Raw genomic sequence first — 23,348 nt, 5'->3', positions numbered from 1 at the left:
CAGGTGTCTCCACCTTTGCTTGCTTAGCTGCCTGAGTTTTGCTTTTTGCTTTGGTTGCAGGTGCTGATGAGGTACTTGGGCTGATGTGGACCACCTCAGCTTTATCCATTCTGCTCTTCAGCCTCTTTTCTCTTGCTGACAAGATAGGTGTGCCACCTTTTTCTTTGTCATCCTTTTCCTCATGCTTCTTCTTTTGTTCTTTCTTCTGCACTGTGGTCGGGGTCTTCTGGCCTTTTTCTCTCTTTTCCTCGGCCACTGCTTCTTGTTCCTCACTGTTGGAAGAACCCGTTTCTTCGATCAACATTTTAATGTCTCCATCTCTTGTCAAATTCCGGAAGGATTCCCATGAGAGGGGAACCTTATATGAATGCAGCGCATCCTCCACAAGAAGCTTGATCAACCCATGGTGGGCTATCTGATCTGGTATGCCCTCTTTTAGCTTTGTGGCACACTCCATTAGAGACTACAATAGGAAATAAGGGATGCTCAGTTTTTGTTCTACAGGAAGATCAATCCGGTGCCTTAATTCAGTGAGCAACCGAAAGTGATATGCATACACGATGCTAAAACGGCCTTCACAAGTTATATATTTCATGATTTGCAAACTGACTTCATTCCATGGTGGCGACAGACTCGTTCTTCGTACCCCATTTTTGTCCTCCGAGAATTCCTCCTCAGGTGGAAAGAATTCTTTCTTGGCCTGCTGGCTCAACTTCCGTTCTTCCTTATCCCACGGCAGACCCATTGGAAGTTCAGTGATTCGACTGATATATTGCGGGGTGAGCTTGAGGCTTAGGCCCCTGAAATTCACTGTGGCCAGTGTCTTGGATTTCGGCTTCAGAACCTGCAAAAATTCTTCGGCCACTTCATCATCGTAACCCTGCAGCTTATCACAAAAAGATATCCATTGTGCTCGTGTGAAGAGCTCTACCACCCCCTGGTTTTCCCTTAATTTGGCTGAATCAGTGGGTTCTCGTCTAATAAACCCACCCGGCATGATAACACAGTTTTGTTAACCAGAGGACTTTTACACAATTTAATTACTCGACATCCTGTAGAATGACAGTATAGGCACAGCAGACAACAATTTCACCGTTTTTTCTATGACCGGACTGTGGACGACAATCTTGCCACCTTTAATAACCAGTTGCATGAAGAGTTCAGGGTTACCTCTTTAATTGGCCACCTTTTTACGTGAGGCACCCGCTTCCCTATAGAAGACTGCGTTCCTGTAGGATGACAGTGTTCCTGTAGAATGCAGTGTTCCTGTAGAATGACAGCGATCCTGTAGAATGCAGTGCGTGGATTTCGGAAGAGACTGCAGTCGGTCTGCGCCTTGAGCGTGCTTCTCAATCGCTCTGATAGCCCAAAATCTCGGCGTATCACACTGCAGAGGGAGCAGGATAGCCGCTCGAGTTCAAACCGGTTGGTGATAAATGCATGAATGAGATCGAGCCGATTAGATTTCAAATTCGGCGGAATCCATGGCGCGGGGGGTGAGTTGTCCCCGCCGGACCGTTGGGTGACGTCACCCCATCATTCCACTGTGCATTCACTTGCTGCTGCATCAATTCCCGCGGATCTGCCGCCGCCTCTCCTGTTGAACTCGTTTCCTCGACGGGATTTCTCTCACGTGCATGCTGTCCATTCTCTATGTCATGGCCGCCACCCACACATCCAACTAGACCATTAACTGGCCGACGTGGCCAGCCAAATGGCCACACAGTCGCTCAACCAATTCACCTTTACACCTAAGCAATCAATCGAAGTAACATTCATGCAGTCTGATGGAAGGAAGGGTCGAGACACTTACCTGCGTGGCTGTACACGATGTCTCGGCTCTTTGGACGATGATGAGTTGATTTACCTGCTGCTGGCGGACTTACACAGGCCCGGAGGTCCATGTTCATGAGCTGTCGTCGATGGATGGGATGCTTCAGTTGCATGCACCCACGTTTCGCTTCAGATGGCCTGCACGGTGAATGGTATCCACTCTAGCAGGTTTAACTGTTACAGGGCTCCCGCGGGATGTCTTGGAACAGTTCTTCCTCCTTGGGTGCATGCTGCACGACGATGGATGGCCTCACGATCATGCTCTCGGGGCCTCGGGCTGACTATGATGAATATGGTGTGAGATCTCTAGCGCTTTTTCCATTTACAGGTTGTTTTTTCTCGAGACTCATCGATCTGCTTTGCTGGTGCAGGTACTTGGTTGCATGTCGACAAGGACGGTGGAGCAAGATAATAGCAATGTGCATGGTTGACAACCGTGGCATGCATGCGTCCAAACTGATCCTTAGCCGTTAGATCGCCTCATGAAATGAATTCTGGCCCGTTCTGAGCTTCTACAGGAAGCTTCCTGTAGAAATACAGCGTTTCCTGTAGAAAGGATGCGTTCCTGTAGAGAGTCTGCACCTTCCTGTAGAAGATCTGCATCTTCCTGTAGAAACTCTGCATTTTCCTGTAGAAAATCTACGTCTTCCTGTAGAAGACTCAAGCTGGAATAAAATTGCACATACCTTGGAGAAAATGAGGATTCTTGGAGGAGGTGCTGGTGAGGTGTCCTTGCTGCATGATGAGGACCCTTGGCTTTGAGTTGAGAGGCTTCCTCTCCTCCATAGAACACCTGCATGCAATTTTACATGATGAATCTGCTGACCTTGTTTTTCTTTTGTTTCTTTCTTTTTTTTTCTTTTTTTTTTCTTTTTTTTTTTCTTTTTTTTCCTTTTTTTTTTTTGAAAGATAACAGGGGCGCCTCATTGAGGTTTTCACCCTTGCCATCTGCCTTGAGCGCCTCAAAGAGGTTTTCACTCAAGGATCTTTTTCCAACCTTTTTTCTTTTTTTTTTCTTTTGAACAGACAATAGGGGCGCCTTAGTGAGGTTTTCACCCCTACCACCTGCCTTGGGCGCCTCAGAAAGGTTTTCACCCAAGGATCTTTATTATTATTTTTCTCTTTTTTTTTTTTTTTTAGATTCTTCAGGGTATGCCCAAAGTAGAGGCAGAACCCTTCTCTATGACCAACACCGCCTTCTCCATAGTTTTGATGAACTCTTGTCTTGAGGGAGGCTTCCTGTAGATCTTCAATCGATGCCCATTGACAAGCATGGGGATGGCTTCCTCATCAATGGTCCTAATAAGCACAGATCCATTGTCATGACATTTTTCCACTGAATATGGCCCTAGCCATCTGGTTCTCAGCTTCCCCTTGAAATCCTTGTATCTGGAGTCATACAACAAAGCCCAATCTCCCGGCTGAAATTGCTTGTCATGGAGATGTTGGTCATGCCACACCTTTCTCTGAAGTTGAACCACTTCTGAGTGAAGGAGGGCCTGCATTCGGTGCTCATCCAGGCCATTCAGCTGCAATAGCCTTTCTTGTTGTGCATGGCTGAGATCTAGGTCCAGCTGAGCTGCCATCCTCAAAGTGTTGTATTCAAACTCAATGGACAGCAAAGCTTTCTTCCCATAGACCAGCTCATAAGGTGTGAAGCCGGTGGTGGTCTTCCAAGTGGTGTTGTAAGCCCATGTGGCTTCAACCAGGCGATCTGCCCAGTCCTTTCTGCTGTTGCTCACCACCTTAGTCAAGATCCCTTCTAATGCTCTATTGGTGACTTCCACCTGCCCATTTGCTTGAGGGTGATAAGGGGTGGAAGTCCTATGCTTGATCTTGTGATGAGTTAGTAGATCTTCAACCAGGTTGGAGGTGAACTGGCTCCCTTGATCGGTGACCAGCTCTCTTGGATAGCCAAACTTGTAGAAGATGTTTTCTCTTAGGAACTCGGCCACCTTTTCTTCTGTTGCTGCTTTGATTGCTTTAGTCTCTGCCCACTTTGTCAAATAGTCAGTACACACAATGATGTAAGACCTTTGCCTCGAAGAAGGGTTGATTGGGCCCACAAAGTCCATGCCCCACTTCTCAAATGGCTCAAGAGTCACTTGAGGTTGGAGAGGCATCTCATCCCTTTGGGTCGGTTTCCCCATTCTTTGGCATTGGTCACACTGGCTGACATATCTTTTGACATCTTGATGAAGTGTGGGCCAATAGTAGCCTGCCTGCAGGATCTTGAAGGCAGTTCTCTTTGCTGCAAAATGTCCTCCACAAGGCCCATCATGACAAGAGAGGAGGATATCAAAGACTTCCTCCTCCCTTACACAACGCCTTAAGATCTGATCGGGGCCAAGCTTGAACAGATTGCCCCCGATCCAAGTAAATGAGGCACTTTTTCTGATGATTCTGCTCTTCTCTCTGGAAGATAGGTGCGGAGGGAATTGTGCTGAAACAAGGTAGTTTGCTATATCAGCAAACCATGGAGAGAGCACTGAAATAGCAAACAGATGTTCATCGGGCATCTGGTCATCCACTGTTCCATCTTCATCTGCAGACAAATTCAATCTAGATAAAAAGTCAGCAACAACATTTTCTCTACCTGGTTTGTCAACAATGGTCAAATCAAACTGCTGCAATAAAAGTAACCATCTAATAATACGAGCATTCACATCTGGTTTATTCATTAAATATCTAATTGCAGCATGGTCTGTATGTACAAAGGTCTGGTAACCAGTAATATAATGTCGGAACTTGTTCAGTGCATGGACCACAGCCAAGAATTCTTTCTCGGTTACAGTGTAATTCAGCTCAGCTTTGGACAAGTTTTTGCTAACAAAGTAAATGGCATATGGAAGTTTTTGCTCAACCTATCCTAAAGCTGCACCTATGGCTTTGTTCGAGGCATCAGTGTGGATGTGGAAAGGTAGGGCCCAGTTTGGACCTCTCAGGATTGGGGCCGACACCAACTTGTCCTTCAATTCATTTAAAGCCCTCTGACAATCGTCAGTCCATTTAAACTCCACATCTTTTGCCAACAGGCCAAACAATGGCGAGGCTAGCTTGCTGAAATATTTAATGAATCTGCGGTAATATCCTGCTAATCCCAAGAAACTTCGGACATCCCTTACCTTTTGAGGAGGTGGAACCCTCTTGATGAGAGCAATTTTGTTAGGATCCACCTGCAACCCTTGGCAAGAAATGGTATGGCCTAGCACGGTCCCTTCAGTCATTAGGAATTCACATTTTTCAGGACTAAGGGACAAGTTCATCTCGATGCATTTGGTTAGGACTTTTCCCAGATTGGACAATGCTTCCTGGAAGTTGGCCCCATAAGGAGTAAAGTCATCCATATAGATTTCCACTGCATCATGGACCAGCTCCGAGAAGATGCTCAAAACAGCTCCCTGGAAGGTAGCAGGAGCATTGCATAGCCCAAAGGGAAGAACTCGGTAAGCAAAGGTACCCCAAGGACAAGTGAAGGTGGTCTTATCTTCGTCTTCCGGGCTGATTTGGATTTGGTTGTACCCGCTAAACCCATCCAGGAAAGAGAAGAACTTCTTTCCTGCCAGTCCATCCAACACTTGATCTATGAAAGGTAGAGGGAAATGGTCTTTCTTGGTAGCTTTGTTCAGTTCTCGGTAGTCCACACAGATTCTCCATTTCCCATTTTTCTTGGGAACCAACACCAGAGGGGACACCCATTCACTATCTGAGATGGGGTAGATGAATCCTGCATCCAACAGTTTTTGCAATTCTTCTTTGACAATGTCCTTAAGAGCTGGATTCATTCTCCTCTGGGGTTGCCTAACCGGTTTACAATCCTCTTTGATGTATATATGATGGGTACAGACTGAAGGATGGACTCCTTTCATTTCCTTATAGCTCCAAGCAAAAGCATCTAGGTGGTTGGCCAACAGACTACACAGCTCCTTTTCCTGGGAAGGAGATAGGGAGGAGCTGATCTTCAATGCTTTCTCAGGGCCGAACTCCACATTCTTGACTTTGGGAGTAACAGGGTTGGTTGTACAAAGATCCACTAAGGTGCTAGCTTGGGCATCCTCCACCAATTTCTCTAAGGGTAGTGCACTGGAAGGTGGATTCTGGATCAAGGTCTCGATCAAGTCATCCTCGGTTGGGGGGTCTCTTCTAGTGGTATCTAAGGTGCACAGAGGTGCTGAGTACACCTCGTCCTCCTCTCCTTCTTCCAACCAGAGTGGTAAGTCATGCTCTAAGGAGGGTTGGGCAGGAGGGTATAGGACTAGCTGCTTGGACATGGGACCATTTTTGATGGTTATGTTTCCTGCACGACAACTTATGTAAGCATCTGCAGTAGCTAACCAAGGCCTTCCCAAAATGAGAGGATATCCAGTAAGCTTTGCCTTTGGTTGCAGAACCAGGAAGTCTGCAGGGTATTCCCAAGAGTCAATAGAGACCAAGACATCCTCCACAATCCCTTCGGGAGTCACGGTGGAGCGATCTGCTAATTGCAGTACTTTCGAGGTCTTCCTCAAGGAACCCTGAAGATTGAGTTTGAGCATGGTATCCCTGGTCATCACATTAATGGCAGCCCCCAGATCAATCAAGGTGTGAGGTATGATGGTGCCATTGATGTGGACATCTACTACAGGACTTCCAGGATCTAGGTACTTTGGGCAGATGACTTGTCCTAGCATCAGGTCAGACAGTTGTCCTATGACATTAATGGTTGAAGCATCTTTCTTCCGCCTGCCTGGGTGTTTGAAGCACTTTTCCTTAACCAGTTTGTTGTATATTGGCACATCCTTGATGGCTTGGAGAAGTGGTATTTTTACACACAACTGCTTGAGCTCACCCAGAAGCTCATCCTCCTCTGGGTTGGGTTGTGTGGTGGCTGTTAGTCTCTCAGGAAAGGGTGGAATAGCCTTTGGTTCACTTTCTTGTTTATCTTCCTCATCCTCTGGGGGAGGAGGTTGGCGATCTGGTAGAGTCTTTCCAGATCGAAGATTGATCTCCTGGATCTCCACAGCATAGGTAGGGCATGAGGTTTCCCTAGTGTATACCTGCTGGGCCTGTCTATTGTTGGGGTTCGGGTTCGGTTGAGCAGGCATTTGAGGTTGCCTTGGAGGAGCAGGAGGTAATGGCTGAGGTTGAACTGGTGGTGGAGGCAAGATGGCAGGAGGAGTGTTGTATTGGGGCCTCCACCCCGACTGAGGTGCATTCCATTGAGGCTGTGGCTGGGCATGTGAATGATATGAATGAGAAGTAGGTTGAGTGGGGTACTGAGGTGGATAAGACCATGGAGGAAGCATGGACCATGAAGGATGAGCAGGGGGACCCCAGGAAGGCATAGGAGTCGATTGGTTGGGGCTATAGTAAGCTTGAGATGCCCCTTGCATCCCCTGCTGATAAGGTCTAGATCCCTGTGGCCTCCTTTGGTTGAGGTAATAGAGAGGTTCAGTGGGAGGTTCTGTCCCTTGGTACATGGCTTTAAACCCAGGTAAGGTTGGACACTGATTTGTGGGATGGTCCTCCTCACAAACGAAACATACTTCAACCGAATGCAATGGGCATTCGTTCTTAGGGTGTCTCCTTGTGCACCTAGGGCAAAAGATAGCCAAGGCTCTCTCAGCTTCTTCTTTCTTCTGCTGGATTCTGAATGTGTCCAGCTGCATGGCAATGGTCTGTCTCACCTCACTCTTGAGATCTTCTAATTGATTTGCAAGCTCATGTTTGGAGAAAGGAACACTAGTTGAGAGGAGGTTTCCCCTACCTCATTTCCTAGCTGCCCTGGAGTGGTTTCTAAACACAGTCTTGATGTCCTCATAAGGCAGTTGGTAAATGTCCCCCCCAGCTAACATGTGAAGGGTATCTAAGAGGTCTTCAGGGACTCCTCGGAGCAGGACCAACTTGAGGGATTCAGGGTCAAGTGTGCACCTGGCCCGCTTATAGCTTAGTTGGAACCTCTCCTCATAATCCTCTAAGGACTCATCATTTCCCATGGTCATCCGAAAGATTTCTCCCTTGGTTTCCTTAGACCTACAATAATCCCTGTACTTGGTATTGAAAGCTTGCTGCATCTGAGCCCAAGTGGTGATACTATTCCCAGGTAAGCCCATGAACCAGCGTAATGCTGCATCCTTAAGAGTTGAAGGGAAGAGTTTCAGCTTTTGCTCATCTTCAGTATAGTCATAGGTTCTACAGAGGACAGCAAACTCAAACAGGAAGGTATCAGGATCTTCAGTAGTCAGTCCATGGAAGTGAGGTAAGGCGGAGGGGCTAATGTTCTTCATTTTCATTTCTCCATTGGTCTCTCGGATGGGGAAGGCACCTTCTATTCTCTCATCTTCTCTTCTATTGTCAGCCATAGCTTCAGATGGAGTGGTCTCTAACTCTTCTTCTACTATAGGATCTTTGTATATCTCTAGATGTTCACCTATAGGTTCTTCTGGGTCACTGTCACCAAAAAAGAGAGAAGGGTGACTCAGTGATGTGGTGGGGGTGTTTGGTAGGAATTTGTCTGATCTATCTCGGTTCCTACGAGGCATGAAAGGGAAAAGACTTTCTTTTTTATTGTTTTTGCTTTTTCTTTTGTACCTGCAAAACTGAAACAGATTGATCTACAGCTAACTATGAAGATGCAGAATTAAACTGAAAGCAGGAAAGAACTAATCTACTCTACTCAAATGAAATTGCAGAAATGAAACGCTAGTCTACGCTTGCAGAAATGAAAGGCTAATCTATGAAAGAAGGAAATGCTAATCTATGAAAGCAAGAAATGCTAATCTATGAAAGTAGGAAATGCTAATCTATGAAAGCAGGAAATGCTAATCTATGAAAGCAGGAAATGTCTATGCTACTTTTGCAGAATGGAAATGAAATAAACTACTTAGCAGAAGGCAAGAGTAAGAAAGTAGAAGAAAAGCAACAATTACTAATACTCTGACGCTTCCCCGGCAACGGCGCCAAAAAGATGGTGGGCTCCAGTATTGTAGCAATAATGCTACAACTCCTGGGGCTCCCTATCTCTAATTTTATCAACCCGGTAGTTCGTACAAACTTGGAAGCGACGATGCTGTATGCATAAGTACTAGCTCTTGTCGCAGCTGTCACTTGGTCAGCTGGCACAAGTCCGCTAGGGCTCAAGCAAACTTCTATATGCTCTCAGAAGAAGCTTTCTAAATGATGGACGAAGGCTATCTCAAGGGAAATTGATCTACTTTGCAAAAATGAACTGAAAGCCAACCAAAGCATGGAAACCCTAGTAAACCCTAATCTGACTAGTTTAACCTCTATGATGCAATAGTGAGAGTGCAACTGTCTAAAAAGGATGCCATTATTGCTAATGATGTGAAATGCATGAACTCAAACTACTTCTATGAAAGAGAACATTGTTTTTGTATTTTTGCTTAAGTGATGGAGTGATTATGAATTTGTCTCTTATTAGGGTTTGGCTGTGCAGAGGTGGTGCGAAGGGAGAGAAAGCTTGGGAAAGGTCAGGATGGCTAGGAGAGGTCCCAGAGGGTCCCTAGCATTAGTCCACAGAGGTCTACAACATTCGGATGCTCGACAACCAAGTTTGCAGGCTTCTACAGGATGTCTGCAGGGGATCCTACAGGAAACTAAGGAATTCTACAGGAAGTCTGCTAACTTCTACAGGATGTGCTGTAAGTGGAAGTTTTGGGTGATGGTGAAGGGATGGAATGGTTTGGGTGGATAGGTGAGGTGGAGATGGAACTTGTGATGGCTCAGGGGCAGAGGAACAAGATGGAGAGAGAGTGCACGGAGTTGGTTGGTGGATAGAAGGATGGGATCAACAAAAGGTCAAAAAGATGAAGCTACGTGGCAATGGATGAGTTGGAGGGTAAACGAGCTGGACAGAGGCCGAGTAGGTGGCTTGAGGAGAGGTCAAGAAGAAGAAGAAGGAAGTGGAATGATATGGAGCAGTGTAAATGAAACAAATGACTTATGTCTTGCACCAAAAATGAGAATTCATTAACCTATGATACCTGTGTCATTAAACCTATGAACATCAATGTAAAACCGAGAAAAGAAACCGTGCATGGAATGAAAAATGTAGAAGTATGGTTCAATATCAAAAGTGCATGGATGGATCTTCAACGAAAATGACTATGTTGCAGCTTGCATGGAAGTAAAAGACTGCGTTTCTTTTTGGTGGTTGATATGGACTGCACCCCAATCCCTAAACAGAGATGGCAGTGATCTCTAACAACCTTTTTCTTGGAGCTCCTGTGTATTACAAACCTCCTATCCGAATCTAAACAGCTGAAAGCAAAGTAACCATAAGCTAATCCTACTCAATCACACAAAAACTAAATCAGCAGACTGTAAATTCGAATTGCATGTCAAAGTAAAGAAACAAAGTGCTGGAACGAAAGGCAAATAACACTACAAAACAGAGGAGGTCTATTGCTCTCAGGTTGGGCCCTAACCTGAGAGCTATAGCTCCCTTAAAAACTCAGAATTAGATCCAAATCTGCTTGCCTTTATTCATAATCAAAAGTCTAATGTCATGCCAAAACTGGCTTACAAAACAACAAAAACCGAGCTGTAACTCGTGCTCAGAGATTACAATAGTAATTCCAAAAGTCAAAAAAAGCTTCTAACAAAGGCTACAGCCTCCATATTTATACAAAATGAGGATCAAGCTGGCTGCCTTCATTCGTGGAGCTTGGCTGTCTAACTGAAAGTCAAACTGCTGTAAAACTGTTGATCCTGTAGAACGTGTTGGCTGCCTTTGAGCTCGGTGGGGAGAGCTGTTAGAGCTCGGAGTTAAGGTGAAAAGTACGAGGGAAGTCATTTAAAGCTGTAGACAACCTCCCTATAAACATGCAATTCCACCTTTGCTGTCTCCTTGTCTCCTTTTGCGTGGTCTTTTGCTCTCTTTAATGCCAAGAACCTGAAATCATCATGTATTAGTCACATAGATATAATGCCTGCCCTTCTTCCTACAAACAACACGAATATACTAAGAAATGAATGCATAAGTGGTAAAAGATGAATGGTTGAACAAGGTAAGTAGGCCAATATGAGCCCAAATTGTACCAAAAATTGGGGCTCATCACCTTCACCCCCTGTTTCCACTTGGGCATATTGCCCCTCCTTGTTGGGTTCGAGTTCATAGCCCTCTGAGTCCCCATACTGACTCTTCTCCCAGTTCATCTGATTCTGAGCCTCCTTCACCGCATATCGTCACCATGTCTGGACCCACAGCTGGCGCAGGAACCCAACCCGGAGTTGGCTCCGGTTCTATCTCGGTAGTCACATCAAGCAGAACAGTCTCAAGAACCATGTTACCAGCCCCCATGCTCCCTTTTATGGCTGGGTTAAGTTTACTGGATTTTAGCCAATTGATAAACGACCCTATACACCACGATGCTGGTCGGGCTGCTATGTCGACTAAGCTTCCCTCAAACATCCCAAAGTTTGAGGGTAATGTTGGAGAGGATCCTACCAATCATGTTCGCTCCTTCCCTGCGTGGTGTTCTTCCAACTCCATTATTGATGACTCCATCTGTCTTCGGTTGTTCCAATGCACGCTCACTGGAGACGCTGCAAAATGGTATGTAAACCAGCCCACCACATCTCATTCCATTTTCGCGATGCTTGCTAAAGCGTTCCTCTCATATTTCCAGTTACCTCTCCGATACGACATTGGTATGGAGCTATTGACCTCATTTCGTCAGTCCTCTGCCACTCGCATATCCAACCATGTTCAAGAGTGGTGTTGAAGGAGGAGCACATGCCGTGCCCCGCCTTTCGAAGACCATGTCTATCTAGATTGGTTTCTTAGGAGCCTTTTAACACCCATTGGAAAATATGTCGTGTCCCATTTTCCTCAAATCGAGGAAGAATCTCTCCAAACCGCTATGAGATATGACATGATTTATGCACAATCAGGTTATGTCTATACCGTCATAGCAGACCTCCCTTGTCCTAGAAGTGCCAATGCACCGGGGGCATCATACGTCATTGACGGTATCGTTGGAACCCTTTCACATTCGTCGCCATATACTTAGCAAAGTAATGGCTATCTGCTTGTGGGGCACCAGTTCCTCTAACACTCTTGCCCCTCCCTCTAACTACATGTTTTCAGGGCCCCAACCTGTCTACCAAATTGTTGCTCCTCCTTATGCACAGTCGAGCGCTCCAACCCCTCAAGCATTAGTGCCACAGCCTCCCATGCATCCTCAGCCCTAGCAACCACTGCCCCCTAAGGGTCAAGTGTTTGTGCAGTAGAGTGCGACCAATCCCCAAAATTCAAATAAAATGAATAAGGGGAAGGGTAATCAAGGTAATAAACCTAGTGAACCCTAGGGGAACCAGCCTAATAATAACAACCAACAACAGGGAAGCCAGCCCAAGCATAACAAGGCTATTCGTACAAACAAGCCTTGCGCATGTTGTGGTGTACATGGTCATTATACACATGAGTGTCCTCTCTTACCCCAGATGCTCCAAATGTGAGAAATTCAAGCAACTTCTAGAGGTCAACAACCACCTCAGAATCCTGTGCCATCTCAACTGGCAGTGCTTACAAATCCTTTTCCTCAGCAAGGATTTGTTGCTACTCAACCTCTACTAGGTCAAGCAGCCCATCCACCCCAACCTTCTGGTCCTGGTGACTACCAGATCCTCATGATGAATTCTGATGAGGTTAATCCATCTGATATCGACCTGCAAACTCAGTCACATTACTATGACAAGCCATTGACTTCGTCTGCCACTGAGTCCAAAACCAAAGCGTCTACTAAGCCTCTTATGACACCAAATATTTTGTTACAGATCCCTCAACCTAAAGTTGAGGCAATTCCCAAGATCCCAAAGGGACCATTACGCTGTAATGTGGCTTCTAGTATAGTAGACGACTTGGCACAATCACCTACTTCCATGTCGATGTTGGAAGTACTCCACTTGTGCCCATCTCAAAAAAAATCTCTACTAACTGCCTTGGGCACAGTAGATTCTTCTGATGATCTTTTGATTGTCTTCCTAGTTGATACATAAAAACACCCCCCATTGCATTCATATGTTTCTTTCCAGATAACAGTTCGAGTCTGTAATGCCATCATCTCCTAATGCATTATTGACGAAGGTGCATCCACCTATGTAATGTGCATTGTCGTTTGGAAACAAATCAAGTCACCTGAGTTGTCCCCCTCCACCATCACTTTACGTGCTTGGGATGGACACTCCTCTCAACCTCTCGGCATGTACCACAATTGTCCAGTGACCCTTGCGGGCAAGATTGTCCATGTAGACATTGAGGTTATTGATGCCCCTTTAGATTACAACATTCTCTTGGTCGTAGTTACACATATGCCATTTCAGCTATCACATCTGTGGCATTCCATAAGATGTGCTTCCCCCATTAAGGGAAGATAGTTACCATTGATCAGTTGACTTACTACGACCCGACATTCGTGACCTCCCTCGAGTCCATTATCTCATCGATGCCAGATATGCAGTCTCCAACTCCTCTCACCTGTGTTTCACCCAGAGTCTATAAATATTCCTCATTATTGGGTGCTTTCCCCGGTCCTCCCCCTGTCATATCAGAGCCTAACTCTATGAGTGTTTGCATGTTATAAGCGTCACAGGCTACCCTCAAGCAGTCTGGTACATTCAATCTACAACCAGCTCCTCAGCACCCTGCGGTTACCATCCCATCTAAGCCCTCTAGATCCACCTGATCCAAGTCTGGGTGTGAAGAACGACCCTTCCAAGACCTTTTACTTTTATGATGTGTTAAAATTGCTTTTTAAAAGAACATTAACGAATACATCTGCATGCAGAAAAGAAGAGGAACATAACAATCATTAGCACATGAAAACATAACTGTTGATAACGAAGTTTGTCTAGGAGGGACTACGACTCCAGGCCCCGTTGTCAAGATGGTGTAGGCCGCTACATTAAATGCTGTCAATAAAGGTGATGTACACAAGAGATGATGTCTCGATCATATAATGAAAAATGCCCTCATGCAGGAGTGGCTCTAATAGATATTCCACAACCATAATTCTCAATCAAAAGACTCCTATCAATATGATACAGAAACATGCATGATGAGCATCCTACCAACATGGCACAAAAGGGATCTCAATGCAAAATCATGTATGACGATAACAAGAGTATCCTAGCAACATACAACAATGGATCTCAAAGCATAACATGATTAGTTATGACAACAAGTACATCACATAAAAGATTCTGCATCAAATCAAGCAAGGAATCATGACAACATGTAAGAAACAAGATCCTGCATCAACATCAATCAAGGATCTGTGCAGTATAATGCAGAAAGAAGAAGTACATGAACAAATCATATACCTCACAACCAAGGGCCATCTGAAGAAGTGGATGTCACACTGCTGAAGCTGCGCGGACCATCGATCATATGAAGATGGTTGTTTGCACATGAATGCAGACATCTGCACTGGCACTTAGAAAAGTGATTAGAAGAAGAAATGAGAGAATAAGAAATCTGAAGACACCATCAGATTTGTGGCGTCAAGTAGTGCTGAATCGACTATCCAAAATCCAAATTCTAAGAAGTTGAGAATTATGGGCTCAAGGAATCTTTTAGATTCCCCCAGGATTCCTCAAAGATTCTGCTCCATGGATGGACTGCAAATATGCAACTCAGATGGCGAATTTGATCTTGTCATTGCAATCCCTATGAAAAACCATGAAAAACAATTATAAACTTGACTATATTCTGAAATGTCAAAATTTTACCTCCTTGGGAAAATTTCATGGCTCATGGTTCCGCTCCCTGTTTTTGCTGAAATCATGGTTCCACATGCATTCTGGAAATGACCGAAAAATGTAGAACTTTGATGAAGAAACGAACAACACCATTGTGTTTGTGGCGACGAGAGGTGTAAAATCCATATAAAATTTATCAATTCTGACAAAGTGAAAATTTTGTCCTCCTGCAAGATTCATGGTTCCTACATTAAAATATTAATTAATTCACTGCCTCAAAATCTGTGCCCGCATTCTGCCTCCTCGAATTTTGTGCAAAGGTAAAAAATCTGAGTTTAAATAAAAAAACCCTAGGCAGATTCACCAAGGCGAAAGTGGTTGGCGCATTCTTAAAAGAGGCAACCTGTTGAGGAGAGGTTGGGGGATCAAATCCCACCCTCTCCATATATAAACTTTTATACCCCGAAATGATGTAATAATGGGGTTGGTTCCGCATTGGGCGATCCGCTCCTTAAACCCCGCATTAGACAACATTATCACCTTAACTTCTGTCGGCATATAAATATCGGTGCTTTTCCAAAATCGGTGATCGGCGTGGTCGACGCCTTCAAAATCAGCGCGATAGATGGGGTATCTCCGATATATATATCGGTGATCGGCGCTTTGACTGGCGGATGAATCGGCGCGATATATGAGGTATCGGTGATCAGTGTATATATCAGCGTTGGGTTATGCGGTGGTTACGCCGATTTCAAAGATTGGCGATCAAATATGGCACTGTTGGCATATGCTTAATATATATATATATATATATATATATATATATATATATATATATATATATATATATATATATATATATATATATATGGTTGGGCCGATAAGGTGTGGGCTGGGTCCACCGTCGATGGCCTGCACCCATCCCATAATACAATGTATTATATATATGTGGCATATATTTAGTTTGGAAGGTTCGGTGGGGGTTATTGCCGCCGATCCTAAACAAGTACATTGTTTTATTGTTTTATATACTTATATTAATAACTATATTAAAACGAATTTTGTTTCATGGTTATTTAATAACTATATAAAAATGATTTTTGTCTCTTATGCAGGTTTAGGAGATCAATGAAAGAATGCCAAGTGTCAATGCTTGATGGGCTGCCATGTGGGTCCCACGTGCTTATTGGGATGCCATGTGGCACACTGTGGGCCCCTCTTTTCCCCTGTCATATCAAACTTTGAAGAGCTCTATCTTTCGCATATGAACTCGGTCTGACGAACCGTTCGCACCTCCGTGATTAGGATGACGAGATCTACGATCTGGTTCTAGTTCAAGCATAATCCAAACACTTTGATTTTTGAGCCATCTTTGTCCTGTGTGTCTCTCTAAAGCCACCAGGATCAATCCTCCCCATTGAGGAGCTTTTTGTCCTCCAAAAGCATGAAAAAAAATAATCTGCACTTTCTTTGTACCCTGTCTACATCACAAGTGTCCTGAAAGGGTCTCACTTCCATCTCCTTCACCTTTGTTCTTCGGAGCCTTAAGCAATGAGCCAACACCTGCTACCTCTGCAACCTGTAGTACATGGTTTTGAAAATCACATGCTTGAATGATATGATCAACTGATGACCCAAAACGTCCCATACTTTGCCACGAGTTTATAAATCGTACTCGGTGGTCAAGTTTACAACAAGATGGACGTAATACTCCAGTTATGGCAACAAGGCCAACATATCATTGTTGCTTCAAAAAGTGATGGAAAACACCTCATCACTGCAACACATGATTTACATACATAAGGCCAAACATTATTGTTTTGACAAGTGATGGAAACATAACATCACTTTCAGAGTTTTAACATGCAACTCAAAATACGACTCAAAACATGACCATACATCATTGTTGCTGACCAAGTGATGGAAACATATCATCACTTTTACACTTTAAAATGCAACACATTATTTACAAAAGAATGATGATGAAACGAAAACATGTGAAAAAAACCATTTTTCACTTATCAATGTGAATGGGTCACCTCCTTGAGGTGGTTTTGCTTGTCGAACAACTGCTCTTCCTGGTTCACGCACTGACGCTTTGTCTTTAAGGCACTACTCTGGATGAAGCTTCCAGCAAGTGGCTCTTTGATGGCCATTTTTGTTGCAATGACTGCAGTAGGCTTTCTTCCTCCATATCTACTTAACCTGCTTCTTTTCATGTTGGTGAGAGGGTCTTTCATGCCTCATGAGTGCTGCCATCCTTTTCCAACACTTGGAAAAGGTATGGTTAGGTAAACCACAAAAAGTACATGTTTTTCGATGCCTTGATCTTCATTCATTATTAACAACATGATCATAATCAAAATGAACATTCAAAGATCGAAAATGGTTATACCTTCCTTTGTTGTTTCTGATGTCAATATGGCAATGAGAGCCAATCCCTGTGGTGTGATTTTCAAACACAGCGAAATCATGATCAGGAAACATACATGAAGATGGATAACTACTTTTTACCTCACAGGGGTTACGCTGTAGCTTTTCCAAGGCCTCGTCCTTTGCTTGCAGCTGTCGTAGCAAACTTTTTTTTTCCTCTTTCTCTTCATGTAGGCGCATCTTCAATTCATCATTCTCTGTTTGAAGATTATGTTTGTTTTGCTTCAGTTCTTCCATGGCCTCTTCTGTGGCTTGCAATTGAAGCTGCAATCGCTCCTTTTCCTTTATCTCTTTCTGTAGAGTTTCATACATAATTTCCACTCTCTTGGAAATGTCGAGCATGGTCTCGTACATCACTCTTTCATCCTCTGTCATTGTTCACACTGCAATTCACATCAACGCAAAGACCGCTCTGATACCACTTGATCCAGGTCCGAGTGTGAAGAAGGACCCTTCCAAGACCTTTTACTTTCGTGATGTGTTAAAATTGCTTTTTAAAAGAACATTAACGAATACATCTGCATGCGGAAAAGAAGAGGAACATAACAATCATCAGCAAATGAAAATGTAAGCATTGATAATGGAGTTCTTCCATGAGGGACTACGTCTTTGGGCCCCGGTGTCAAGATGGTGTAGGCTGCTGCATTAAATGCTGTCAATAAAGGTGATGTACACAAGAGATGATGTCTCAATCATACAAGGAAAAATGCCCTCAAGCAGAAGTGGCTCTAAGAGATATTCCACAACCATAATTCTCAATCAAAAGACTCCTATCAGTATGATACAAAAACATACATGATGAGCATCCCGCCAACATGGCACAAAAGGGATCTTAATGCAAAACCATGTAAGACGACAACAAGTGTATCCCAACAACATAAAACAAGGGATCTCAAAGCATAACATGATGAGTTATGACAACAAGTACATCACATAAAAGATTCCGCATCAAATCAAGCAAGGAATCATGACAACATGTAAGAAACAAGATCCTGCATCAACATCAATTAAGGATCTGTGCAGTATAATGTAGAAACAAGAAGTATATGAACACATCATGTACCTCACAACCAAGGGCCATTTGAAGAAGTGGATGTCACATTGTTGAAGCTGCTCGGACCATCGATCTCAAGGCATCGATCGTATGAAGATGGCTGCTCGCACATGAATGTGGACATCTGCACTGGCACTTAGAAAAGTGACTAGAATAAGAAATGAGAGAATAAGAAATCTGAAGACACCATCAGATTTGTGGCGTTGAGTAGTGCTGAATCGATTGTCCGAAATCCAAATTATGAGAAGTTGAGAAATCTGGGCTCAAGGAATCTTTTAGATTCCCTCGAGATTCCTCAAAGATTTTGCTCCATGGATGGAGTGCAAATCTGCAACTTATATGGAGAATCTGATCTTGCCATTGTGATCCATGCGAAAAACCATGAAAAGCAAGTATAAACTTGACTATATTCTGAAATGTCAAAATTTTACCTCCTTGGGAAAATTTCATGGCTCATGGTTCTGCTCCCTGTTTTTGCTGAAATCATGGTTCCACGTGCATTCTGGAAATGACCGAAAAATTCAGAACTCTGATGAAGAAACGAACAACACCATTGTGTTCGTGGCGACGAGAGGTGTAAAATCCATATAAAATTTGTCAAATTCTGACAAAGTGAAAATTTTGCCCTCCTGCAAAATTCATGGTTCCTGCATTAAAATATTAATTAATTCACTACCTTGAAATCTGTGCCCGCATTCTTCCTCCTCAAACTCTATGTAGAGGTAAAAAATCTGATTTTAAATGAAAAAACCTTGGGCGGATTCACCAAGGTGAAAGTGGTTGGCGCATTTGTAAAAGAGGCAAATGGTTGAGGAGAGGTTGAGGGATCAAATCCTGCCCTCTCTATATATAAACTTTTATAACCCGAAATGATGTATTAATGGGGTCGGGTCCACATTGGGCAGCTCGCCCCTTAAACCCCGCACTAAACAACATTATCACCTTAACTGTTGTCGGCATATAAATATCGGCGCTTTTCCAAAATCGGCAATCGGCGTGGTCGACGCCTTCAAAATCAGTGCGATAGATGGTGTATCGCCGATATATATATCGGCGATCGACGTATATATCAGCGTTGGGTTATGCGGTGGTTATGCCGATTTCAAAGATCGGTGATCGGATATGGCGTTGTCAGCGTATGCTATATATGGTTGAGCCGATAGGGTGTGGGCCGGGTCCACTGGCGATGACCCGCGCCCACCCCATAATATAATGTATTATATATATGTGGCATATATTTAGTTTGGAAGGTTTAGCAGGGGTTATTGCCGTCGATCCTAAACAAGTAAATTGTTTTATTGTTTTATATAGTTATATTAATAACTATATTAAAACGAATTTTGTTTCATGATTATTTAATAACCATATAAAAATGATTTTTGTCTCTTATGTAGGTTTAGGAGACCAATGAAAGAATGCAAAGTGTCAATGCTTGATGGGCTAGCATGTGGGTCCCATGTGCTTATTGGGATGTCATGTGGCACACCGTGGGCCCCTCTTTTTCCCTATCATATCAAACTTTGAAGAGCTTTATCTTTCGCATACAAGCTCGGTTTGACGAACCGTTCACACCTCCGTGATCAGGACAACGAGATCTACAATCTGGTCCTAGTTCGATCATAATCCAAACACTTTGTTTTTTGAGACATCTTTGTCCTGTGTGTCTCTCTGGAGCCACCTGGATCACCACCCCCTATGACCTCCTCCATTTGTGGGTGCCTCTCCTATGTTTCCACCAGGAATTTTTCCTCTAGGTCTCAACCATCTAGGAGCTATTTCACTGGGACATTACCCTGCAGGCCATATACCTTTCTTATTTCCCCCTCCGGGAGTATTTTCTGTCCCTGTCATGGCTTCGCTGGTCCTTCCTAACATGACTTTGGGGATCCCAGTATGGTACATTGATCCCCCTGCAAGCATTCCGCTTGGTCAACTAAGACCTTATCATGCTTTGACTCTGGTTCAATTCGTCCCTATGGCCCCCGTCGCTGCTTCAGTTCCATCATAGCCTCAAAAGGAACCCAGTCCTATTGCGAAAGCATCTGGACAGGGGGAAAAGCTAAAATAAAAGAACCTAAGGACAAGGTTGTTGGGCACGCCAACTCTATGCGCTTTGGGTAAAGTTGTTGGGCACGCCACCACTAATTGTCCTGAGCTCCCTCATCTTAAACCTTTGGTTCATGAAACGTTCCCTAAGTCCAATATCCTTGAAGTCCATATTAACTTGTCGGGTCCACCCAAGAAACTCAGAACGTTACGCACAAATCACCCTTATGCTTTGTACAATCATCATGGTCACTATTCCCATTGTTGCCCTTGTCTCGAGGAATTTCGCGACTGCCTTGAAGTGCTTCGCAAATACGAGGCCACTCTTAGTGGATCATCTACTCCTATACCCATGGATTTTGGTACCACTAGTCAACCGGAACAGGGGGACTCTGATCCCACCATTGTGATCCCTCCCCCCGATGTCGAGATGATGGACACCATAGGCCATATCCTTTACCTGTCATCATCCTTGAGTTCCTTGCAGGCAAACCTTTTTGAGGTTTCTGCGCGCGCTTCTATCGAACCTCTTTCAACAAAATCCTAGGTCTCAACATCTGTAGATCCTCCATATACTAGCTCGTTATCTACTATTCCGGATGACACGTATATGAACCTTCTCTATCAGGTTGATGCACCAGATATCGTCGCCGCATCATGTAGTGAGTCTTCCTCCTGTCCGTGCATCTCCCATTCTGATGAAGACATCATGGAAGCTATGTCTACCCCTGATTACCCTTGCACTTAGGTAAGGGGGCATATTTTTTGGAGGATTCTGAAGGCCATCTCCTTCCTAATTCTCCCAATGCACTCTACCTCAAGAAATTTTGCTCATAGCATATCCCTTTGATTTGCATGTCTTTATTTTTGTCATGAAGTTAGGTAGATTGCATCATCTCATCCGTTGTCTTTTGCACCTTTCAAATGGATCCATCATCCACACCATATATCAGTCATGCTGACGGTGTGAGTTGCTTCTCCAGGAATCTAGCCTCGGCAGCCTGGGCCATTTTTACCCCCTTGCATACATTAGTCCTTTCAAATGATGTGTGCATTGGATCTGCCACCAATAACTAGGCTAAATATGATGTAGTGATAGGTTTGTTAGTCGATTCCCTTGCTCATCACATCCTTCATCTTCATGTTCATTTAGATTCCTTGCTACTTGTCATGCAATTGAATGGTGTGTATCATGTGCATAACCAAGTCATATTTAGAAAATATCTGCGAGTTAAGTTGTTGGTACGTGAATTTGAAACCATTACTTTCAGTCATGTTCCTAGAGCCCAAAATAACTATGTAGATACCATTGCAAATAACATTCTAGATTTGCATTCATTAAATTGTTGCTAACATCATCAAACTACAAGATCCTTACAAGTGTTGAAGTGCTCATAGCTACTATTTAATTCTCCTAGTTGTTTAGAATGGAGTACATGAGTAGAATGGATCTAATTTCTTCACCTCAAACAAATTTAATAGACGCAAACTCATTGATAATTATATTAATTTCATGTAAATGATCTACACTTGAATCACCCTCCTTCATCATGAGATTATGCAACTTCTTCATAAAAAAACTTTGTTTGTTGCCATATTTTTCTGATACAAATCATGTGGCCTTTTCCATATTCCTTATCCACTCTTCTCACTAGCCACATCGAAGTGGACATTTTTTGCTATGTAGTGCTCGATTGCAACAATGGCCTTCCTGTCTAACAGTTTGTGGGCTTCGTTAATCATCAATGAGAGATTTTTTTGTCACTCCCACAATTGGCAAATAATGATTGTTCAAAATCAATATATTCCCCATTAGTGATTCTCATAGGGTGAAATTGACCTCAATAAACTTCTCCATATCATTCATTGGAGTTCTCTCCATACTAATTAACCTAGCTTGCATCAATAACAACATAAACCTATGGGTCTAATATTGTTATTAAAAATAAGAATAGTAGAGGACAAAATAAACTCAAACTCAAACTAAATAAATGATAAAAGCTACCAACAATACACTAGATTTAATTAACAAATGAAAATGCATCAAGCCACACACTTTTTTCTCACACCCCATTTTCCCATGAAGGATTCCATGGGCTAAAACCATGGGCCAATACCATGGAATACCAATACCACATGATCAAACAACCATAACTCATTTTCAAAATTGTCTTGAAAGGAACTAATATCATCCTAGGTTTTGATTTTTACCTCTTATGATGTTATCAAGAGTTATATAAGTTTTATTTGTTTTCAAAGACATGAAAGTAAAAATCCTTGTCTACACATCAAAAACTCATTATTGAGTCACTTTGGTCTTTATTTCCCAAATAGAAAAACATAGTTAATCATGTTTGTAATCTTTTTTTATATTATATTAATAGAAAGACTAACTAGCTTATCAAAACAAACGTAGTTAAACATAGAATTTATAAATATGGATATAATTGTATTTGACAAATATTATATCATGTTTATATCTAAAAGAGGTTTGCATATCAAGAGATTTGATCCCTTTCAACCCTTGGTAGATCTGGAGTTGAGGTGGATCTAAGTTGGTTTAATTCCCCCTTTAATATACTATATTCCACATGAATACCATGGGTCAATTTTATTTTTATAAGGTAATTTTTATTTTGTTATTTTTATTTTCAATTTATTTTGACTAAGTTAAAATGTTTACATTAAATTACAATATATCTACCATACTAGGTTGGAGAGGTCTCTCAATGCCACACACATATATTCCTAATTAAAGAAGTTCAAATTAAATAATATAAAATTAATTAAACATTAATAAATATTGAATTTTGTTATTTTTCTTTTGAAGTTAGGCAATTTGCATTATGTCCATAGATCAAAAAAATTCTACTACTAATCTCTTTGAACCAGTAACATAAGTTCAGAGTCTTGAGGTTGCTAAGACCTTGCCTAACTAGAGCATATTGTAAATAGAAACTTATAAAAATAGGTTGGTTGTGCCAAACTTTGACATACATCGACATGAGAAGACAAAAAATATTGCTAATGTTGCAAGCAAAAAACCTAGCGAGTCATAACAACTATTGGACAGAATCTCCAGGCATCCGCGTTGGCTAGTCACTAGCCTCATCCGAAGAGAAGGAGATATGGGCTGATCTCTTGGCTAGAATGGTTAGCTTGCAGTGTATATTATCATTGTTTTCCTCCAGCGATATCAATATGATAGAATTCTCGTGCAAAGTCCTCCTATATCTTCATATGTGGTCTGCAATATTCAAATAATGTTTAACTTTATGCC

The sequence above is a fragment of the Pinus tabuliformis genome, chromosome 6, assembly GCF_031772625.1.
Source record: "Pinus tabuliformis cultivar Carrire ecotype Pingquan chromosome 6, CPIR1, whole genome shotgun sequence".
Classification (NCBI taxonomy): domain Eukaryota; kingdom Viridiplantae; phylum Streptophyta; class Pinopsida; order Pinales; family Pinaceae; genus Pinus; species Pinus tabuliformis.
The sequence above is the reverse complement of the archived record's forward strand: the minus strand, read 5'-3'. Positions refer to the sequence as shown.